The sequence below is a fragment of the Oncorhynchus clarkii genome, chromosome 21 (assembly GCF_045791955.1).
Source record: "Oncorhynchus clarkii lewisi isolate Uvic-CL-2024 chromosome 21, UVic_Ocla_1.0, whole genome shotgun sequence".
Taxonomy (NCBI): Eukaryota; Metazoa; Chordata; class Actinopteri; order Salmoniformes; family Salmonidae; genus Oncorhynchus; species Oncorhynchus clarkii.
This window is the reverse complement of record NC_092167.1, coordinates 26,180,815-26,204,416: the sequence shown is the minus strand read 5'-3', so window position 1 is coordinate 26,204,416 and position 23,602 is coordinate 26,180,815. Positions and strand designations below refer to the sequence as shown.

The 23,602-nt window shown below is 42.3% G+C and overlaps 1 protein-coding gene across 2 annotated transcripts in view; it reads right to left on the bottom strand.

Moving 5' to 3' along the window:
• Positions 1-22,420, bottom strand: part of LOC139378797 (actin-binding protein WASF3) — a 62,713-nt gene extending 40,293 nt beyond the window's left edge. Inside the window, exon 1 of one of the 2 annotated variants that reach the window (XM_071121301.1) lies at positions 22,197-22,420. The gene's annotated coding sequence lies outside the window, so the exon portion shown is untranslated. The remainder of the gene's footprint in view (positions 1-22,196) is intronic. The other variant, XM_071121302.1, reaches the window with a different exon arrangement.
• Positions 22,421-23,602: the final 1,182 nt, after the last annotated feature.

Here is a 23,602-nt window from a genome sequence, read left to right as displayed (position 1 = left end):
CAAACAACCTCTGACAAAGGACCCTCTATTTCTATTCGAGGTGAAAATGATGAATCAGACACCTTATCGATAGCAACAGCTCATGGTCCTACCTGAATCAGAAGATTGTTTTTTTACTCAATGGAAGAACGTAGTCAGAGAAATGCTGGTGAATGTCTTGCTCGAGCTGTGTATGCAACTGGTTCACCTCTGATGGTCACAGGCAGTGTATAGGAAGAGATTTCTGAATGTTCTTCCCCGAGCATACACTACTCCAACCAGACATGCTTTGTCTACTAATTTGCTGGATGCAGAGTTCAACATAGTTCAAGTGAAGGTCAAGCAAATCATAGAGAAAGCAGACTTCGTGGGCAAGGAATAATTAACTACATAATCTACACCCCTCAACCAGTATTCAACAAGAGCACAGCCACAAGGGACAACAGACACACTTGTCTCTACATTGCAGATGAGCTAAAGGCAGACATCAATGACCTTGGACCACAGAAGGTATTTTCACTGGTGACAGACCAAGCAGCCGCCATGTTCGCAGCATTGTCTAAAGTGGAGTCCTACCCTCACATCACACCCATTGGCTGCACTGCTCATGCATTGAATCTGCTCCTCAAGGACATCATGGCACTGAAAAGAATGGGTACACTCTACAAGAGAGCCAAGGAAATGGTTAGGTATGTGAAGGGTCATCAAGTTATACCAGCAATCTACCTCACCAAGCAAAGTGAGAAGAATAATAGCACCACATTGAAGCTGCCCAGCAGCACCCGTTGGGGTGTGTTGTCATCATATTTGACAGTCTCCTGAAGGGGAAGAAGACTCTCCAAGAAATGGCCATATCACAGTCTGCCGATATGGGCAGCCCCATCAAGAGGTTCCTCCTGGATTATGTATTTTGGGAGAGAATGGTAAATTGTCTTGGTGGATACATCTCATTATTGTAATCTATTTTTGAATATTCAATTTGGTTTGTTGACGTCAACCGCATGTTTCAATGGAGAGAGACGCTATACTAGCCTCATACTATGAATAGACAACTCCGATATGAAGTCTTTGAATAGACAACTCCGATATGAAGTCTTTTTTTCCTTCGATGTCACGTGTCCTACTTATTTCAGTACATTAATATGTGTAACATCAGTTTGCAAACAAAGTAAAAACAAAAAAATATAAACTCAGCAAAAAAATAAACATCCTCTCACTGTCAACTGCATTTATTTTCAGCAAACTTAACATCTGTAAATATCTGTATGTACATAACAAGGTTCAACAAATGAGAGACAAACTGCACAAGTTCCACAGACATGTGACTAACAGAAATTGAATAATGTGTGGGGGGGGGGGGGGGGTCATGCTGCCACCCCCGTGCTTCATGGTTGGAATGGTGTCTATTATTATTTTTTTGCTGAGTTCTTTTGATTTCCCATGATGTCAAGCAAGGTGGCACTGAGTTTGAAGGTAGGCCTTGAAATACATACACAGGTACACTTCCAATTGACTCAAATTATGTCAATTAGCCTATCAGAAGTTTCTAAAGCCATGACATAATTTTATGGAATTTTTCAAGCGGTTTAAAAGGCACAGTCAACTTAGTGTATGTAAACTTCTGACCCCCTGGAATTGTGATACAGTGAATTATAAGTGAAATAATCTGTCTGTAAATAATTGATGGAAAAATACTTAGTAGATGTAGATGTCCTAACCGACTTGCCAAAACTATAGTTTGTTAACAAGACATTTGTGGAGTGGTTGAAAAACAAGTTTTAATGACTCCAACCTAAGTGTATGTAAACTTCCGACTTCAACTGCATGCATGCATGCATGTATGTATGTTTGTAAGCATTAGGCTTAAACAAAATTCTCTCTCTAAAAAAAACCCATTACAACTGAATAACATAACACCCCACTACCACTCCCACCCCATATTGCCCTTGAGTGGGTATATCCCCATTACCTAGAGGGTTGGAGCCTGTGTGTGTGTATAAGATAGAGGGATATCTATACTCGACGTGAGTAATGCCGCAGGTGTGTGTGCCCGGAGTGTGAGTAATGTGTAGAGGCAGTATCGAGGTCACTCAGAAGAGTAGATCACACACACACACACACACCCTCTAGTCTAGTCATCCCTTTAACCTTGAGGCCTGTCTGGCTGTCCGTCCACTTTAGGATCCACCCATCAGTCCATCCATTACCCTTTATCTCACTTTCTACCTCTCTGTATCCATCTGACAAACTCTCTCCTTATTCTGAGAAAAGGATCGTAAGCATTCTCTTTCTCTCTCCCTTTATTCCCCTGCCTCTTTCTCTGTCTTCCTCCCTCTTCCCTTACCCCATAAGGGAAGAGACAGCCATCACCTTTGTCTTGAGATGTCTCAAGGTGAACTCATCTCCTGGTGTTTGGTGGAAAGCAGACTGTACCAGGTTTTCGACGTCTCTTAGCTCCTATTCCATTTATTTTTTATCCTGAAAAACTCCCATCCCTAACGATTACAGGCATACAAATAACATGATGCAGCCACCACTATGCTTGAACATATGGAGTTATACTCAGTAATGGGTTGTATTGGATTTGCCCCAAACACTTTGTATTCAGGACAAGAAGTTAAATTGCTTTTCCACATTTTTTGCAGTAATCATTTGATGCTTTGTTGCAAACAGGATGCATGTTTGGGAACATTTGTATTCTGTACAGACTTCCTTCTTTTCACTCTGTCAATTAGGGTTAGTATTGTGGAGTAACTACAATGTTGTTGATCCATCCTCAGTTTAATGGCTGTGATAGTTAGTATTCTATTTTAAAGTCACCATTGGCCTCATGGTGAAATCCATGAGTGGTTTTCTTCCTCTCCAGCCACTGAGTTAGGAAGGACACCTGTTAGGAAGGACACCTTCTAGTGACTGGGTGCATTGATACACCATCCAAAGTGTAAATAATAACTTTACCATGCTCAAAAGGATATTCAATATACCAATAGGTGCCCTTCTTTGTGAGGCATTGGAAAACCTCCCAGGTCTTTGTGGTTGAATTGGTGTTTGAAATGCACTGCTCGGCTGAAGGACCTCACAGATAATTGTGTTTGGGGTACAGCGATGAGGAAGTTATTCAAAAATCTGGTTAAACACTTATTGCACACAGTGTGAGTCCATGCAACTTATGTAACATGTTAACCACATTTTTACAGAGAGAGTGTGTGTTAACTAAAGAGTAGAAGGTTTCATCCAGTGCTTTCCCCTTACTGTCACAATGACATGCAGATCATTATGCATGTACTATATATTCATTCCTCCACACTGATCCAGCGAAATCACAAGTAGGCCTTTGTAAATATGAACAAATTAGCCATTCTATGCAGCATTATACACCAAGTATACAAAGCATTAAGGACTCTTGCGCTTTCTATTATATAGACTGACCAGGTGAAAGCTATGATCCCTTGTCAATGTCACCTGTTAAATCCACTTTAAAAAATCACTGTTTCCCGGTAGGCCGTCATTATAAATAAGAATTTGTTCTTATTTTCAATGACGGCCTAGGAACAGTAGGTTAACTGCCTTGTTCAGGGGCAGAACAACAGCTCGGGGATTTGTCAGCTCAGGGATTTGAACTTGCAACCTAGTCCAACGCTCTAACCACTAGGCTACGCTGCCGCTGCCTCGAAGTTGACTGAGAACCCATTCTCATTTACAGCAACAACCTGGGGAATAGTTACAGGGGAGAGAAAGGGGGATGAATGAGCCAATTGGAAGCTGGGGATGATTAGGTGGCCATGATGGTATGAGGCCAGATTGTGGCTTAATACCCCTACTCTTACGATAAGTGACCACAGAGAGTCAGGTCACCCATTTAATGTTCCATCTGAAAGACAGCATTCTACACAGTGCAATTTCCCCAACCACTGTCCTGGGGCATTGGCATATTTTAGACCAGAGAAAAATAATGCCTCTTACTGGCCCTCTAACACCACTTCCAGCAGCATCTGGTCTCCCATCCAGGGACCAATAAGGACCAATCCTGCTTAGCTTCAGAGGCAAGCCAGCAGTGGGATGCATAGCTTGTGTTACTACAGAAGTGGTTTTTGTTTAAAGCTACATAGTAGGATAGAGCAGCAGGTCAGTAGAGGCTAGTAAAAGGGAGGAGAGGAGGAGAGCGGTGCCAAGGGGGCTGTTGCTATAGCAACATGCTGAGAAACCTGCTCTAGACGTGTGCAGCAGTGGAACCCAATGCGACATTGCAATAGTGATGGAGCGAGAGAAAAGGGAAAGACCGAAGGATTGTCTAAGCTACATCTAGATCTAACGTGCTAATACAGTACATAATGCCTATGCCGTGTGCCTTGGCTAGGTTTTGTGTGACCCAGTGCGTAATTAACAAACTTAACACTCTTCCTGGAGTCAGCCGTGTGATGATTCTAACCTGGATTACTTTCAGACAGGTGAGTGTGATTGTCATCTGGTCATAATACAGTAACTGCCCTGGAAGGCGGTCCTTAACTAAATTCCATGGCTGCCCTGGATGGCTCGCTGGCCTAACTAAGCACAATTATCCTTATCTCACTTGACCTACAGACACCGCCACTCTCCAGATGGAAAAAGGTGGAAGGGGGAGGGTGAGACGAGAGCAGGGTCAACAGGGATGAAGTCGAGTGAGGAGAGGGAGAAGGGTGAGGCCATGAGGGAAAGCAGTAGGGGGAGGGATGAACAGGAGGCTGACTAAGTGGTATCTCTGTCCCTGCCTGGCCTCCCTGTAGGAATGCGTGTTAAAGTCCCAGAGCTAATGCTATCAACATAATCATCCTTTAACCACCCACTGTGACACCAGTCTGCTACAGTCTAGAGGTCGCTAGGCTAACATTATGGCTAATTAGTTAGCTGTGACACCAGTCTGCTATAGCTAGGTCTTATGGATATACATGGGCTCCCGAGTGGTGCAGTGGTCTAAGGCTAGAGGTATCACTACAGACCCTGGTTCGAATCCAGGCTGAATCACAACCGGCCGTGATTGGAGTCCCATAGGGTTTGGCTGGGGTAGGCCGTCAACGTAAATAAGAATTTGTTCTTAACATTTATTTTAACTAGGAAAGACAGTTATATAAAATAGGAAGTAAGTCTGTTATACCCAGACCTCTGATTGTGAGAGACATTGGCTAGCAGTCTGCTACAGTCTTAGAGGTTGCTGGGCTAACACAAGCTTAGCTTCATGCTAAATAGCTAGCTACCCTTTATGTATCCAGCTAGATGCTAATACAGAGAAAGACAGGGCAAAAGTCTGCTAACTATATGCTAACCACCCACTAATACACCAGTCTGCTACAGTCTAGTTGCTAGGCAAACGTTACAGGTTAATTAGCTAGCCTCTGCAAATATAGCTATGAACACACACAGAGAGAGAGACAGGGCATGAGTCTGTTAGCTATCCACTCCCCACTTTCTGAGAGAGACATGGTCTGGCTAACACAGGGGTTGATTAGTCAGACAGCTTAACAGAAATATTTAGATAGGCAGGGTTAAAACATTGAATGAAATAAATCCAAAGATTGTGTCACTACATAAAAATACATTCATATCGAAAATGTATTTCTATAATTTCAATTGCTACCACAAGAAGAGAGAGAGAGAGTTGACTGCCTTTGAATTTAAACTGCCCCGATTCCACAGTTTCAAGTAGTCCCCTCCCCCTTCTACCCCCCCGTCTCAACTCTTTGATGCGTGTGTTTGTTGACGCTCACAGGAGAGTTCCATTGTATGGGTCATTATCCTGAGATGGAATTACGACTGCACTTAAAGCCACTAATACTAAACCAAAATTATGCAAAATACTATCCCTCCCCCCATTGACTCGTGCAAGTTCCATGGTAGCTACATCTTTACACAGAAATGAAATTACGACTGCACTTCAAGCCGCTAATCCTAAACCCAAATTACTGTATGCACACTACCACCCTCCCTCCCCCTTTTTTGGAAGATGGGTTTGGTGGAGGCGTTGCCATGGTTTCCTTTGAAGTCCTCCAACTTTGGCTTCAAATAAAAAGTGAGGGGCAGCAGAGAGCGAGAGAAAGGGAAAAAGGAGGGTGGGAGAAAGAGGGGGTAGAATGAGATAAAGTACAGAACGAGAGAGGTAGGTAGAGAAAGAGAGAGCATGAGAGAGCTTGCACAAGGCAAGGAGAAGAAGGCCGTTTCCTGTTGTTGTGTTACGACACAGAGGGAGACACAGGTCAGGTGAGGGATTACCAAACAGTCACTGTAAAAGTACTGTGAATAAAACATGGCCATAGGAACACACTACAGCATCTGATGTCATACTGTAGGTTCATAACATGGAGAGGAGATGCAGAGGGCTGCCCTGGAAAGCACACACATGCAAAATAGCTTTTGTCCTCATGGGCATATATACAGTTGAAGTCGGAAGGTTACATACACCTTAGACAAATACTTTTAGACCAGTGGTTCTTAACCTTGTTGGAGGTACTGAACCCCACCAGTTTCATATGCGCATTCACCGAACCCTTCTTAATTGGAAAAATAAAATATGATTTTTTTCAAATTCAAAACATAGGTATATATTTTACTGGTGCACAAAATGAACCGTGCATCAACATCACCGTGTTCAAAGAACAAAATCATCAAAACATGATTTTCACACAAAAACAAAAACATAATAATGAATATTTACTGCAAATCAGTGTGACTTCTGCTGTTGCCTTTCAGAGACCAGTTCAGAAATGCGCGGCTTCACCTTGGCAAGTGCCACTCTCATGTCATTTTCGCAACAAAGTCTGTTCCTTTTCTTCGTTTTTATGTCCAGCATCCTCAAAAAGGATTGCTCGCAAAGATATGTTGTAACAAACGGTATGAAAATCTCCAGAGCTTTCTTAGCAATAACAGGGTACGTTACCATTTGTTGACACCAAAACGTTGAAAGCGTTGTTGTTCTGAAGAGTTGCTGTTGAACCTGGCTCTGCTGAATTTCAATGATTTCATCGAGGTATTCATCATTGACATCTGTTGTTTCAACACTAAACGTGAACGGCTGTCTCACCCATGCTGGATATGACTCTCTTGTAGGGAAGTATCCGTCGAGAGACTTTGCAAGCTCATCTAAGTGCGTGGCAATTGCTTGATTCAGTTCCGCGGGTACAGAAATGTATCCGATTCCAGATACATCTTCGATGTTACTTACACAGTTGTCCAGCAGGGGAAAGTTTGCGAAGTTATCGTTCTCTGTTCATCGTTTCCATAACGGTAGCTTTTTTTGAAAAGCTTTCAGGTTTTCCTCCGCTTCGATGATGTTGACTCCACCGCCATGCATCTTTTGATTGAGATGATTGAGAGCTGCGAAGATATCAGCCATGTACGCTAAAATGAGAATGAACTCAGAATTTTTGAAGCAATCTGCATGACAATGTTGGTGCTCTTGTAAAAACAGGGCTAATTCCACACGCATGGCAAAAACACGATTCAGCACCTGTCCCCGGGATAACCACAGAATGTTAGAATGGTACAGAAGTACCTCGAATTCAGAGCCAATTTCTTTACACAGCTCACTGAAGATGCGATGCCTCAGAGCACTAGTTCGCACATAGTTCACGTATTCCACTACAATTTTTAATACTTCTGCCAGTTTTGAGGCAAGGTTTTTGTTGCCAACGCATGCCTGTGTAGAATACAATGCGTAACAATGATGTGTGGTGCATCGGCTTTCACTAGCGCACCAAAACCAGACTTTCTTCCCAGCATGACTGGAGCTCCGTCCGAACAAACTGCAGAAACCATATCCCACGAAGGATTGTTGTCTTTGAAGAAGTCATCCACAAGTTTCTTCACATCGGCTGCCTTAGTTGTTGTTGTAAGAGGCGTACAAAATAAAAATTAAAAATCTTCCTTTATCACGTCGTCTTTCACATAGAGCATGAATACAGCAAGCTGGCTTAGATTGGAAACGTCTGTGGCCTCGTCGAGTTGAAGGCTGAATTTTGCCGGGCTTGAAATCAGATCTGCAACTACTTGAGCCAAGTCTTTGCTCATGTCCTCTATTCTGTCGTTGATGGTGTCATTTGAAAGAGGAATTTGGGATAACTTAACTTCAGCCTCTTTTCCCAGCATGATATTCGCCATCTTCAACACACCTGGTTTTATGAGTGTTTCACCAATGGTGTGTGGCTTGCCCTGCTTTGCGATCAGGTAAGCAACTTCGTACGATGCTGTGAGGATCGGTTTGTTGATGGGTACAAAGCCGAGAACAGGCAGAGTAGTCTTTTCATCAAATCTGGCTCTCTTCACCTTGAATTCAGCGAGCGTTGTGTTCTTGTATTTTCCATCTCCATGCAGTTTAAGGAAGTGTTCTCTTAGTTTTGCCGGTGTTAGACTAGAATTGCTCAACTTGGCATTGCAAATCATGCAGTTAGAACACTGACTCCCATCACGTTCCGTTATATGGGAATCCATTTTGCACATATTCGTCCGACCACTTTCTTTTTTTGCTTGACATAGTAAGTATGAAGGGATTAAATTATTAAGAAAGAAATCACAAGACGTACCATCACGACAGACACAAGTCGACTACTGAGCGCACCAAATTCCCTGCAGCACAGATAGGCCAAGCGATGTAGCGTGATCACCTGCAGCCAATGATGGCCAAGCGGGGCGTGTTATCACGAATCATATGAATCGGATGTGTGTCTTGACCTCCGCCGAACCCCTGAGACTGACTCACCGAACCCCTGGGGTACGATCGAACCCAGGTTAAGAACGACTGTTTTAAACTCAGTTTTTCACAATTCCTGACATTTAATCCTAGTAAAAATTCCCTGTCTTAGGTCAGTTAGGATCACCACTTTATTTTAAGAATGTGAAATGTCAGAATAATAGCAGAGGATGATTTATTTCAGCTTTTATTTCTTTCATCACATTCCCAGTGGGTCAGAAGTTTATATACACTCAATTAGTATTTGGTAGCATTGCCTTTAAATTGTTTCACTTGGGTCAAACGTTCCGGGTAGCCTTCCACAAGCCTCCCACAATAAGTTGGGTGAATTTTGGCCCATTCCTCCTGACAGAGCTGGTGTAACGGAGTCAGGTTTGTAGGCCTGCTTGCTCGCACACTCTTTTTCAGTTCTGCCAGCAAATGTTCAATGGGATTGAGGTCAGGGCTTTGTGATGGCCACTCCAATACCTTGACTTTGCTGTCCTTAAGCCATTTTGCCACAACTTTGGAAGTTGGCTTAGGGTCATTGTCCATTTGGAAGATCCATTTGCGACCAAGCTTTAACTTCCTGACTGATGTCTTGAGATGTTGCTTCAACATATCCACATAATTTCCTGCCTCATGATGCCATCTATTTTGTGAAGTGCACCAGTCCCTCCTGCAGCAAAGCACCCCCGCAACATGATACTGCCACCCACGTGCTTCACGGTTGGGATGGTGTTCTCCGGCTTGCAAGCCTCCCCCTTTTTCCTCCAAACATAACAATGGTCATTAATGCCAAACAGTTCTATTTTTGTTTCATCAGACCAGAGGACATTTCTCCAAAAAGTACAATCTTTGTCCCCATGTGCAGTTGCAAACCGTAGTCTGGCTTTGTTAATGGCGGTTTTGGAGCAGTGGCTTCATCCTTGCTGAGCAACCTTTCAGGTTATGTCGATATAGGACACGTTTTTACTGTGGATTATAGATACTTCTGTACCCGTTTCCCCCAGCATCTTCAGAGTCTCCTTCCTGAGCGTTATGATGGCTGCGTGGTTCGATGGTGTTTATACTTGCGTACTATTTTTGGTACAGATGAACGTGGTACATTCAGTACATTTGTCCCACGGATGTACCACATTTGTGGAGGTATACAATTTTTCTGAGGTTTTGGCTGATTTCTTTTGATTTTCCCATGATGTCAAGCAAAGAAGCACTGAGTTTGAAGGTAGGCCTTGAAATACATACACAGGTACAACTCAAATGGACTCAAATGATGTCAATTAGCCTATCAGAAGCATATAAAGCCATGACATCATTTCATGGAATTTTCCAAGATGTTTAAAGGCACAGTTAACTTAGTGTATGTAAACTTCTGACCCCCTGGAATTGTGATATAGTGAATTATAAGTTAAATAATCTGTCTGTAAACAATTGTTGGAAAAATTACTTGTGTCATGCATAAAGTAGATGTCCTAACCGACTTGCCAAAACTATAGTTTGTTAACAAGAAATTTGTGGAGTGGTTGAAAAATGAGTTTTAATGACCCCAACCTAAGTGTGTAAACTTCCGACTTCAACTGTATGGAAAATGTCCCCACAAGGGAGAATTTTCCTTGTTTTACAATCCTTGTGGGGACTTTAGAATAAACACAAAATCTCTCAATACCAGTATACAAGGGAATAGTGACCACAGTCAATAGGCTTAGTGAGAGAGAGATGAACAGAGAGAGTGTGCGTGTGTAACATGCTATGGTTGTGTGTGTAGTTCCCCTCCCTTTCTGACCCCGGCCGTCAGAGACTATTAAATGTGTTGCCCTCAACACAATCGCAACAAGTCATCCATACCCATGTGACACTCTTTCCAATCCACCTAAAAACAGACACTCTCTGGGACCAGGGCAGAAACTCTCCACACACACGCACGCGATGCAAAGAGTTAAACGATATCAGAGAGAGTTAGGCAAACTGAATTTAAGATGTTGTAATGGTTGCCATGTTGGCACCGTTTCTCACCGTAATGATTAAAGTTAAGGCGGGAAAAGGGTCAACTGATCCTAGATCAGCCATATTAGTAATGTGGACTGATGAAGTCATTGTTAGATCATTGTCTAAGGCCAGTTTTTCTCCATAACTGTACAAGTTAAGATTGCCTGTGGATCAGCTTAACAGATGCTAAGCACATATGGATAGAGATAGATGGCATGGATCTGCAGTAGATCAATAACTTGATTGCTCATTCCATAATCACTTCATTGACTCCACATTTGAATGCTAACACAGCCCTTAGCAATGATCACCCGGGCAATGCACAGCCTGAACGATGACGCGAGTGAGAATATCGCTTGTGTGTATAAAGTTAACAAAAACCTGTTTATTTCACTACAGATCCAGCAATGCTTTCCCCTCCCCTCTATATAAGGCTTTCTGACCTTTGTGTGTTGAACTCTGTATAACTCTGACTCTTTTGTTGTGACATTCTTTGTCAGTCGGGGGATGCAAAGTGCAAGCCAGGCCACTCTATTGAATAGTGGCTTTAGTACAGTGGCTGATACATGATACAATAACACAGCAATCAGCTAGCTACATACCAGCCATAGTGAGGTACTAATACAATCATTAAGTTGGCCCGTCTCGTTGTATAGTTGCTGAGTACAGTGGCATCTGGGATGAATGAGTTAATGGATCACTAGTCTGTAGTAGAGGTCCACCGATTAATCGGAATGGGCGATTAATTAGGGCCGACTTCAAGATTGCATAACAATCGGAAATCGGTATTTTGGGGCGCCGATTTTTCAGATGTATTATTTTTATTTTTTTTAACCTTTATTTAACTAGGCAAGTCAGTTAAGAACACATTCTTATCTTCAATGCCGGCCTAGGAACGGTGGGTGAACTGCCTTGTTCAGGGGCAGAACGACAGATTTTCACATTGTCGGTTTGGGGGATCCAATCTTGCAACCTAACAGTTAACTAGTCCACCGCTATAACCACCTGCCTCTCGTTGCGCTCCACAATGAGACTGCCTGTTACGCGAATGCAGTAGAAGCCAAGGTAAGTTGCTAGCTATAGCATTAAACTTATCTTATAAAAAACAATCAATCAATCATAATCACTAGTTATAACTACACATGGTTGATGATATTACTAGTTTATCTAGCGTGTCCTGCGTTGCATATAATCGATGCGGTGCGTATTGTTGCTCCAACGTGTACCTAACCATAAACACCAATGCCTTTCTTAAAATCAATACACAGAAGTACAGTGGGGCAAAAAAGTTTTTAGTCAGCCACCAATTGTGCAAGTTCCCCCACTTAAAAAGATGAGAGAGGCCTGTAATTTTCATCATAGGTACACTTCAACTATGACAGACAAAATGAGAAAAAAAAAATTCAATGAATTTATTTGCAAATTATGGTGGAAAATAAGTATTTGGTCACCTACAAACAAGCAAGATTTCTGGCTCTCACAGACCTGTAACTTCTTCTTTAAGAGGCTCCTCTGTCCTCCACTCGTTACTTGTATTAATGTCACCTGTTTGAACTTGTTATCAGTATAAAAGACACCTGTCCACAACCTCAAACAGTCACACTCCAAACTCCACTTTGGCCAAGACCAAAGAGCTGTCAAAGGACACCAGAAACAAAATTGTAGACCTGCACCAGGCTGGGAAGACTGAATCTGCAATAGGTAAGCAGCTTGGTTTGAAGAAATCAACTGTGGGAGCAATTATTAGGAAATGGAAGACATACAAGACCACTGATAATCTCCCTCGATCTGGGTTCCATGCAAGATCTCACCCCGTGGGGTCAAAATTATCACAAGAACGGTGAGCAAAAATCCCAGAACCACACGGGGGGGACCTAGTGAATGACCTGCAGAGAGCTGGGACCAAAGTAACAAAGCCTACCATCAGTAACACACTACGCCGCCAGGGACTCAAATCCTGCAGTGCCAGACTGCAGGGGGACACCCCCTGCTTAAGCCAGTACATGTCCAGGCCCGTCTGAAGTTTGCTAGAGAACATTTAGATGATCCAGAAGAAGATTGGGAGAATGTCATGAAACGTGGCTGAGTCTTTCAGCATGACAATGATCACAAACACACCGCCCGGGCAACGAAGGAGTGGCTTCGTAAGAAGCATTTCAAGGTCCTGTAGTGGCCTAGCCAGACTCCAGATCTCAACCCCATAAAAAATCTTTGGAGGGAGTTGAAAGTCTGTGTTGCCCAGCAACAGCCCCAAAACATCACTGCTCTAGAGGAGATCTGCATGGAGGAATGGGCTAAAATACCAGCAACAGTGTGTGAAAACCTTGTGAAGACTTGCAGAAAACGTTTGACCTCTGTTATATACCGTTTGTTGGCAATGACAAAGTATTGAGATAAACTTTTGTTATCGACCAAATACTTATTTTCCACCATAATTTGCAAATACATTCATAAAGAAATCCTACAATGTGATTTTCTGGATTGTTTTCTTCTCATTTTGTCTGTCATAGTTGAAGTGTACCTATGATGAAAATTACAGGCCTCTCTCATCTTTTTAAGTGGGAGAACTTGCACAATTGGTGGCTGACTAAATACTTTTTTGCCCCACTGTATATATTTTTAAACCTGCATATTTAGCTAAAATAAATCCAGGTTAGCAGGCAATATTAACCAGGTGAAATTGTGTCACTTCTCTTGCGTTCATTGCACACAGAGTCAGGGTATATGCAACATTTTGGGCAGCCTGGCTCATTGTGAACTAATTTGCCAGAATTTTACGTAATTATGACATAACATTGAAGGTTGTGCAATGTAACAAGAATATTTAGACTTAGAGACGTCACCCGTTAGATAAAAATACCGAACGGTATTATAAATGTTTTGTTTCGAAATGATAGTTTCCGGATTTGACCATATTAATGACCAAAGGCTTCGTATTTCTCTGTGTTATGTTATAATTAAGTCTATGATTTGATATTTGATAGAGCAGTCTGACTGAGCGGTGGTAGGCAGCAGCAGGCTCGTAAGCATTCATTCAAACTGCACTTTCGCCCGTTTTGCCAGCAGCTCTTCGCAAGCAGAGCGCTGTTTATGACTTCAAGCCTATCAGCCTAATTAATGGCTGGTGTAACCGATGTGAAATGGCTAGCTAGTTAGCAGGGTGCGCGCTAATAGCGTTTCAAACGTCACTCGCTCTGAGACCTGGAGTAGTTATTCCCCTTGCTCTGCTTTTGTGGAGCGATGGGTAACGCTGCTTCGAGGGTGGCTGTTGTCAATGTGTTCCTGGTTCGAGCCCAGGTAGGGACGAGGAGAGGGACGGAAGCTATACTGTTACACTGGCAATACTATTAGTGCCTGTAAGAACATCCAATAGTCAAAGGTATATGAAATACAAATGGTATAGAGAGAAATAGTCCTATAAATACTATATTAACTACAACCTAAAACCTCTTACCTTGGAATATTGAAGTCGCATGTTAAAAGGAACCACCAACTTTCATATGTTCTCATGTTCTGAGCAAGGAATTCAAACGTTAGCTTTTTTACACAGCAAATATTGCACTTTTACTTCTCCAACACTTTGTTTTTGCATTATTTAAACCAAGTTGAACATGTTTCATTATTTATTTGAGGCTAAATAGATTTTTATTGATGTATTATATTAAGTTAAAATAAGTGTTAATTCAGTATTGTTGTAATTGTCATTATTACAAATAAATAAAAGTACATTTAAAAAAAAAAAATAGGCCGATTAATCTGTATCAGCTTTTTTTGGTCCTCCAATAATCATCATCGGCGTTGAAAAATCATTACCGATCGACCTCTAGTCTGTCGTGAGATAAAACAGGTTATTATTTCAATTTGCACACTGTTACCTAACATGCACAAATACACTACTGCCTAGCAAAACCGTATCATATCGTACAGTAGCTAATGGATTCAACAGGAGAAGAGTAAAATACTACTCAAAAGAACTGGCCATGTTTCTTTTCAATTGCCAGGACTCTTGAAAAATAGTTTCAAATCTCAACATACTTCCTGGTTAAACAAAGGTAAAGTACTCCCATTGCCTGTGAGGATATAGTAGCCCACCTATCAGCTTGTCTGGAAAAAACATTAGCTTTCTGGGCCAGAGTTGAGAGTTCTAGGGTGTTCTAGTCAAAAAGTACTAAACTACACAGGATTAGCCCTGGTAAAATGTATCGCACTAAATAGGGAATAATAGGGTACAATTTGTACAACTAAAGAAACAGATCAGTTACAGAACACAATACTACAGAGAGCACTTCTGGAATTCTCATCACAGACATTATTATTCTAACAGACTGGGCCTAAGACCACAACACACAGGTTAAACATTCTCTCTGCTGCTGCTAAGTTCTGCAGGGGTACAACAGAGTGGTCGGTTTACAAACCAATCTACTCAACAATGCACAAAGTTTGGTTAGATACAAGTAGATGATGTAGCCTATGATATTATGCAGTCTATTTACCTGACTCACTGTTGAGAGAAATTAGGGGTGTGTGAAATGCTAAAATGTGGTGTCCTAATACAGGATTACTAGAGTATGCAGAATAGTTACAGATAGAAAGAGCAAGAGGGAGAGCGAGAGAACGAGAGAGCATTAGTAGGCAGTCTGATAGGAACATTGCTGACGGATGAGGGAAAAGGAACAAAAAACTGACTGTCCAACTCTGACCTCACCTGATCTCCATCCCAGAAATATTGGATCACACACACACACACACACGTTTTTTTCCTATCCTCGTGGGGACCTAAAATGTATTTCCATTCAAAATCCAATTTTCCCTATCCCCTAACAAGTAAACCTAGCCTAAACCTAACTCCTAACCCTTAACCTAACCTCCAACTTTAAAATAGCCTTTGTCCTCATGGGGGCGTGGCCTCTTTAGAACTGTAGTAGGCCTAACAACACTATAAAACACACTAGCTGTCTATATCTGAACTGCCATATTTCCTAAGTCACAGGCTACATTGAGTTTGCATTAGTACTGGCTTGGTATTTTATTCCGCTGCTAAATGAACTTGCATAAAATACCACAAAAAAGACAGAATGACTGCCACCCAACTAGGGTTGCAAAGGATTAGAAAGTTTCTGGGAAATTTCTGGACATTTTCCATGTGAGGTTAAGCCTGGGATTTTTGCTCAAAACTCATAAAATAAAGTTAGCTTATAACAGTGAACCTTGTTTGTGGGATACACATAAGGCAATTCTAGGTAGTGTGGCATATTTTGGTTAAACTATCCCAAATTCAATGGAATTGCAAACCTGCAGGTCATTTTCCACCATAATTTGCAAATAAATTCATTAAAAATCCTCCAATGTGATTTTCTGGATTTATTTTTCTCATTTTGTCTGTCATAGTTGAAGTGTACCTATGATGAAAATTACAGACCTCTCTCATCTTTTTAAGTGGGAGAACTTGCACAATAGGTGGCTGACTAACTACTTTTTTGCCCCACTGTACATACAATTTTGTGAACTAATAAATAGTAGCCTACAGCAAAGTGTGTTTAAATCATTTCTAACTCGTTAACAATTTCTGCAAGTTAGCAAAAACTAACACGTGGGTTTTAGCTGGCTTGAGCCTGCAAACTGAGGAGTGTTAATTCACCTGTTCCCAAATATGTTTAATTTTAAAACATGTATCTTACTAAGAAGTTATTTAATCTTACTGCTTAACTATTTATCTGTACATGGAATTGTATTTGTTTTTACTCAGTGTTTTCCTAATCTTTACAGGAAAATGCCACGGGCACTATCTGATGTGTGGAGACATTTCACTGCAGCTAATGCAGAAGAAAAAGCTGTGTATATTTCTAAGTAGTGTGCCAAATCATATGTGAAGAATGCAACAAAGATGTAGAATCCTCTGGCCATGTGCATACATTTCCCTCAGGTTGCTTGTTGTGAGCCTCTGACAAAAGTCCCTCTACTTCTATTCGAGGTGAAAAGTATGAATCAGACACCTTATCAGTAGCAACAGCTCATGGTTTTTTGACACAATGGAGGAACATAGTCAGAGAAATGCTGATGAATGTATTGCTCGAGCTGTGTATGCAACTGGTTCACCTCTGATGGTCACAGGCAGTGTATAGGAAGAGATTTCTGAATGTTCTTCCCCCAGCATACACTCCTCCAACCAGACATGCTTTATCTACTCATTTGCTGGATGCAGAGTTCAACATAGTTCAAGTGAAGGTCAAGCAAATTATAGAGAAAGCAGACTGTATTACAATCATCTCTGATGGGTGGTCGAATGTGCGTGGGCAAGGAAGACCACAGAAGGTATTTGCACTGGTGACAGAGAATGCTGTGAACATGAAGGCTGCTTGGTCTAAAGTGGAGTCCTACCCTCACATCACACCCATTGGCTGCGCTGCTCATGCATTGAATCTGCTCATCAAATACATCATGACACTGAAAACAATGGATACACCTTACAAGAGAGCCAATGAAATGGTTAGGTATGTGAAGGGTCAATCAAGTTATAGCAGCAATCTACCTCACCAAGCAAAGTGAGAAGAATAATAGCACCACATTGAAGCTGCCCAGCAGCACCCGTTGGGGTGGTGTTGTCATCATGTTTGACAGTCCTCTGAAGGGGAAGGAGTCTCTCCAAGAAATGGCCATATGACAGTCTGCCGATATGGACAACTCCATCAAGAGGATCCTCCTAGATGATGTATTTTGGGAGATAGTGGTAAGTTGCCTGAAACCTATAGAAGTAGCCATTGCACGGATTGAGGGAGACAATGCCATTCTGTCTGATGTTCAAACTCTGCTTGCAGATGTAAGAGAAGAAATCTGTACTGCCTTGCCCTGCCCACTTCACTGTTGCTCCAAAGCAGAGGAAACTGCAGTTCTGAAATACATCAAAAAGCATGAAGACCTCTGCCTGAAGCCCATACACACCGCAGCGTACATGCTGGACTCCAAATATGCTGGCAAGAGCATCCGGTCTGCTGCAGAGATCAACAAGGCCTATGGTGTCATCACTACAGTGTCTCACCACCTTGGCCAGGATGAGGGCAAGGTTCTTGGCAGTCTGGCAAAGTCTGCTTCCAAGCAAGGATATTGGGAAGGAGATGCAATCAGCCACCTGGTAAAAGGGACTTTGTGGATCTGAGGCTCTTTCCCCTGTTGCATCCATCATCCTCCAAATCCAACCATCCTCCAAATCCAACCAACATCAGCCGCCTCAGTGGGAACACGCACACAAAATGCAAGCAACAGGCTGACCAATACAAGGGTTGAAAAATTGGTGACCATCCGGGCAAATTTTAGGCTTTTTCAACAAGATTAGAAGGTGAGTGGGGATGAGGCCTCAGAGTCTGATGTTCAAGAGGTGGACATTGAGGAAGCCCGAGAGGAAGACAACCAAAGCTTTAGTTTCTAGACTATCATTTCACAGATGTATGTTGAAAATGTTTTGGGGAGATGCAATGGATCACTGGGGATCATTCCATGTTCCCTTTCTTTTGTTGTTCAGTGAAATCATCCCATGTGAAGAGTCACCTCATTTAATTAAAGTTAAATTCATAACTAAATTATTTATTATTTATTTATATTGGAAGGATTGAATCATTTGCAATTATGTTTACTTATGATAATGTAGAAGGTTTCTGTCTTCATATGATATGGTAAATATATTCAACGCAAAAAACATCTACATGGCATTATTATTAATTTGCATATGTTTCCATTAATTACAATGTATTCCCATGGAAAGTTTCCACTGAAAATTCCCCAAAACGTGAAACCCTACACTCAAACACTAAGTTGTTTTCAACTTACTGTAGCTGGGAAACCCAATCCCCAGAAAATGGGCCTCTTGACCATATGTGCACCCTGTGCTAACATGTACCCCCTACTGAAAATGCATCGACTTCCCCCCCATTGTAAATGCATTGACTATGAACTTCAGAGTACAATACCTGAGCTGATCCACATAATACTACATTTTACTATAGAATACTACAGTACTTACTATAGAATTCTGTTGTAAATTAAAGTATACTATACACTGTAGTATCCCTCAATCATATGTAGTACTTAGTATTGAATGTTATAGTATACTGTAGAACACTCTACAGTTCACAAAAACAATGTTACTTATAGTAAATACTACAGTATGTAATTTGCATATGCCCTGCCCATTCCCCTCCCCCATATACCAATTTGTGGCACTCATAAGTAAGAAACCTACATGCCAAGTATAGACCATATATTGTGTTCTATACAGGTTATATAAAAAAACAATTGCTCTAAACTCTCCATTCATAACCCAGTCCATAACATTTCTCTATTAGGTTTCCTCAAGGTAAAAGCCAGCAATTTTATTGTCAAATACAACACACACAAAAAAAAAAACACAACAGAATACTACATTCTGCAAAATCGCTACAGTAATTTATATAAACCAGTCTTTTTTACTACAGTATTTGTACTATAGTAAACTGTAAATACTACAGTATATGTAGTCCACAAAAACATAGTGAATACTACAGTAAAGTCAGCAAAAACAGGGGCAGTTCCTCTTGCTGCTCCGTAGGCGAGTACCATGGTCTTGTAGTGGTTGCGAGCTTCGACTGGAAACCAATAGAATGTGCAGAGGAGCGCAGTGACATTGCAGAACTTGGGAAGGTTGAACACTGGGCTTGTGTTCTGGATAAGTTGCAGGGGTTTGATGGCACAAGCGGGGAGCCCAGCCAACAGTGAGTTGCAGTAGTCCTGACGGGAGATGACAAGTGCCTGGGTTAGGAACTGCGCCACTTCCTATGCGAGCAAGACACTGCTTTGATTTTTGCAGAGTCTCATGCCAAGGTTCCTTGCACTCAGGGAAGGGGACACTGGAGTTGTCAACCGTGATGGAGAGGTCTTGGAGAGGGCAGGCCTTCCTCGGGAGGAAGAACAGCGCCGTCTTGTTGAGGTCAAGCTTGAGGTGGTAGGCCGACATCCAAGCTGAGATATCTGCCAGGCACGCAGAGATGTGTGTCGCCACCTGGGTGTCAGAAGGGGGGGAAGGAGAAATGTAGTTGAGTGTCATCCGCATAGCAATGATAGGAGACCATGTGAGGATATGACAGAGCCGAGTGACTTGGTTTATACAGAGAAGAGGACCTCACTAGAACCGAGATCTGGGGGACACCAGTAGTGAGAGTACGTGGTACAGACACAGATCCTCTCCACAACACCTGGTAGGACTCGCTTGCCAGGTAGGATGCAATCAAAAAGTGTGCAGAGCCTGAGAAGCCCAGCCCTGAGAAGGTGCAGAGGAGGATCTGATGGTTCATGGTGTCGAAGGCAGTTGATAGAGCTAGGAGGATAAGAACAGAGGAGAGAGTGTCAGCTTAGGCAGTGTGGAGAGCCTCCGTGACACAGAGGAGAGCAGTCTCGGTTGAGTGACCCGTCTTGAAGCCTGACTGGTTAGGGTCAAGAAGATTGTTCTGAGAGAGAGATAGCGAGAGTTGTTCAGAGACATCAAGTTTTGGAAAACAAAGAAGAGATACCGGTCTGTCATTTTTGATATCAGAGGGGTGCGTTGGTTTCTTGAGGAGGGGAACGACTCTGGCAATTCTATGGTCAGAGGGGATGAGTTGATGAGGGAAGTGAGGTCTCCAGAGATGGTCTGGGGAAGGGAGGAGGGGATGGGGTCAAGCGGGAAAGTTGTCGGGCTGCTGGACCTCACTAGTTGCAGAATTTCATCTGGAGAGAGAGGGGAGATATATGTCAAGGCGTAGGGTAGTTCTGAGTGAGTGGGACCAGTGAACTCAATAGGCTGTGTGAATGAGGAGTGGATGTCGTCAACTTGTTTGACAAAGTCGCTGGCAACGAGGGGGTGGAGGATTAAGAAGGTGGAAGAGAGATTCCTAGGGTTAGAGGCAGAAGCTTGAAATTTAGAGTGATAGAAAGTGGCTTTAGCAGGGAATACAGAGGAAAATAAAGTAGAGGAGGGAGTGAAAGGAAGAGTGTTTCCAATTCACAACAAAAACCCTAGTCATTGCACAGATGAAAAGGGAAGCTATCTATAATAATAAACTTTTGTCATAGCCTACAAATAGGACCAAGAGTTTTACCCTGACCAGGTCATGAGATCTGGGGCCTGGAGTTTTTCCTTAAAAGACAAACTTTGCCACACCATTTTTGAACCTGTTGTTCCACCTCTGCTGAGGTGTTGGACTAGACGATAGTTGCTATCCCTTTGAGAGCTGCGATTGGTTTCCCAAAATTCTGGGGTAGGGCTTAGCAAAGGGTCTATTGTTTAATAACTGTCTTCAACTGTTACAAGGCTAATACTGTAACCAAATATAACCTAGTGAGCACAAGACATTGAAAATAAGGCTTTCCAAAATGTTTTGAAACAAAGGCGTATTTTCAACACCTTGTGCTCATAGTGAAGGATATCCTCTAACAATTCAGATATTTGAGTTCCAGTTCAAGTTCAAGCGTTCTCTCTGCAGGTTTACAAAATGTCTACCAATTTAATGAGATAATATCAAGCTGTTTTGAAGCCCTTTCACTCACACAAATGTCATTATCATGAACCTATAATTACACAAATCAGGCGTCCGTTTATACTAAATAAGCTTTAACTCCCTAATCTCTTGAAAAGGTCATTCAAGCTGTGCTCAGGAGAAGCCGCCAGCAAAACAGTGGTTAAATGTTACAAAGCACTAGTTAGTCTACACAACAATAAAAACATTAATAAAACAACAAGGTACCCACAAAAACAACATTCTACAACAGAATGTTTGACACATTGTGAAACTTTATTTGGACAGCATGCGATAACAACAGCAGTGACCAGTCTGGTAAAGGTTGTTGACAGTGAGTCAGGCTCTACCGAGAATAATCTGTTACACTAAACCCTTGAACCAAGCTGGTGATACACTACTAGTGTAGCCGATGCCCCTATTGGCACCTTCTCCCCGAACCAGTACCTGTGCTTGAATACTTATTCAGGGCATACAAGTCTAGTAGTCTGTTCTAGACTTCAACGATGGCCAGTTGTTTTGGACAGGAGTGCGGGCAGGACGGCAGGCTGTCAAATCCACTGTACTACTGTAGTAGCCTAAACTAAAGTCTTTATCTTAGGATATCGGCCTGTATAACGTCAATATTTGTTACCACGCACAATAATACATCAATTCAGAAAAAAAAAATCTGAACAGTTCCGTGTCATGAACTGTAACGGTAACATAACAATCAATTCAATAGGGAAACAGAACATGTCTGCCAATCAAATGATAGTCGGTTTCGGATTCCGATTTGCTTTTTTGAATTCATTGCATGATGAATCGGCCACAAATGTTAACATTTTCTCACGGATAAATACTTGCAGCGCAATACTGTTGCAAGGAAGGCAATCTGAATGACACACCCATGTTACGAATGCATGTCGACAAACGTGCTATTTCCCTATTGTTGCTAATTTACCGTTAGACCACTGCTACACCGTCTGCTACGACAAGCAAAGCGGATTTTAAATCACCAGGTTTTAGCCTACCCGCCTGTGCGCCGCTTCAAGTTATTTTCACTCTGTCTTTTTCAGCCTTGTCTGCATTTCTGCGGGTCCATATCAGTGGTGGCACAGCCGCCCAGTTGACTGCTGATGGGAGGAATGGATGGAGGAGAAGAGTGGAGGAAGAAGCCTCTGAAATCTGGAAATCTGGGTCCCCAGTTCGTGCTCCGCATGTGTGGCGTTACCAAGGCAGCGACTCAGCCTGTACTGCGAGCTGCATCAGATTCCAGATACCTGTTAGTGCGCATGCGTGTCACTGAAAACCAAGATGAGCGGAGACTTGACGGACCGACCCCTTGTTAATAGCCTCGAGCGAGTTAACAGAGATGAGCAAGCGCTCCCTGCTTCTCTCGCGGTTACGTTTTACTGTACCGCGAGGTGCAATAAATATATTTGTGTTACTCCCTTCCTCTTTAGGCCTATTTACGAGGAATGTAAAGCAAGCCGAATGCTCAAACTATAGCAGGGGAAGGCAACCCTGTTCCCGGAGTACTGCAGGATTTTGTTCAAACTAGGCACCACACCTGACCAACTGAGCTAATTGACCAGTTCAACGATTGCCTAAATTTAACACACCTGGTCTTCCATGTCGGTTAAATAAAAAAACACGAAGTGCTTGCAGCACTCCACGACCAGGGTTGTCAACCCCTGCACTATTTTTATTTATTTCACCAGGTAGGCTAGTTTAGAACAAGTTCTCATTTGCAACTGCGACCTGGCCAAGAAAGCAAAGCAGTTCGACACATACAGCAACACAGAGTTACACATGGAATAAGCAAACATACAACCAATTCTAGAGTAGGAAAAATTATATATACAGCATGTGCAAATGAGGAAGGATAAGAGAGGTAAAGCAATAAATAGGCCATGGTGGCAAAGTAATTACAATATAGAAATTAAACACTGTAATGGTAGAATGTGCAGAAGATGAATGTGCAAGTAGAGATACTGGGGTGCAAAGGAGCAGATAAATAAATACAGTATGAGGTAGATTGGATGGGCTATTTACAGATGAGCTATGTTCAGGTGCAGTGATCTGTGAGCTGCGCCGACAGAGATGGCCGCCTCGCTTCGCGTTCCTAGGAAACTATGCAGTTTTTTGTTTTTTTACGTGTTATTTCTTACATTAGTACCCCAGGTCATCTTAGGTTTCATTACATACAGTCGAGAAGAACTACTGAATATAAGATCAGCGTCAACTCACCATCAGTACGACCAAGAATATGTTTTTCGCGACGCGGATCCTGTGTTCTGCCTTACAAACAGGACAACGGAGTGGATCCTATGCAGCGACCCAAAAAAACGACTCCGAAAGAGAGGGAAACGAGGCGGTCTTCTGGTCAGACTCCGGAGACGGGCACATCGTGCACCACTCCCTAGCATTCTTCTTG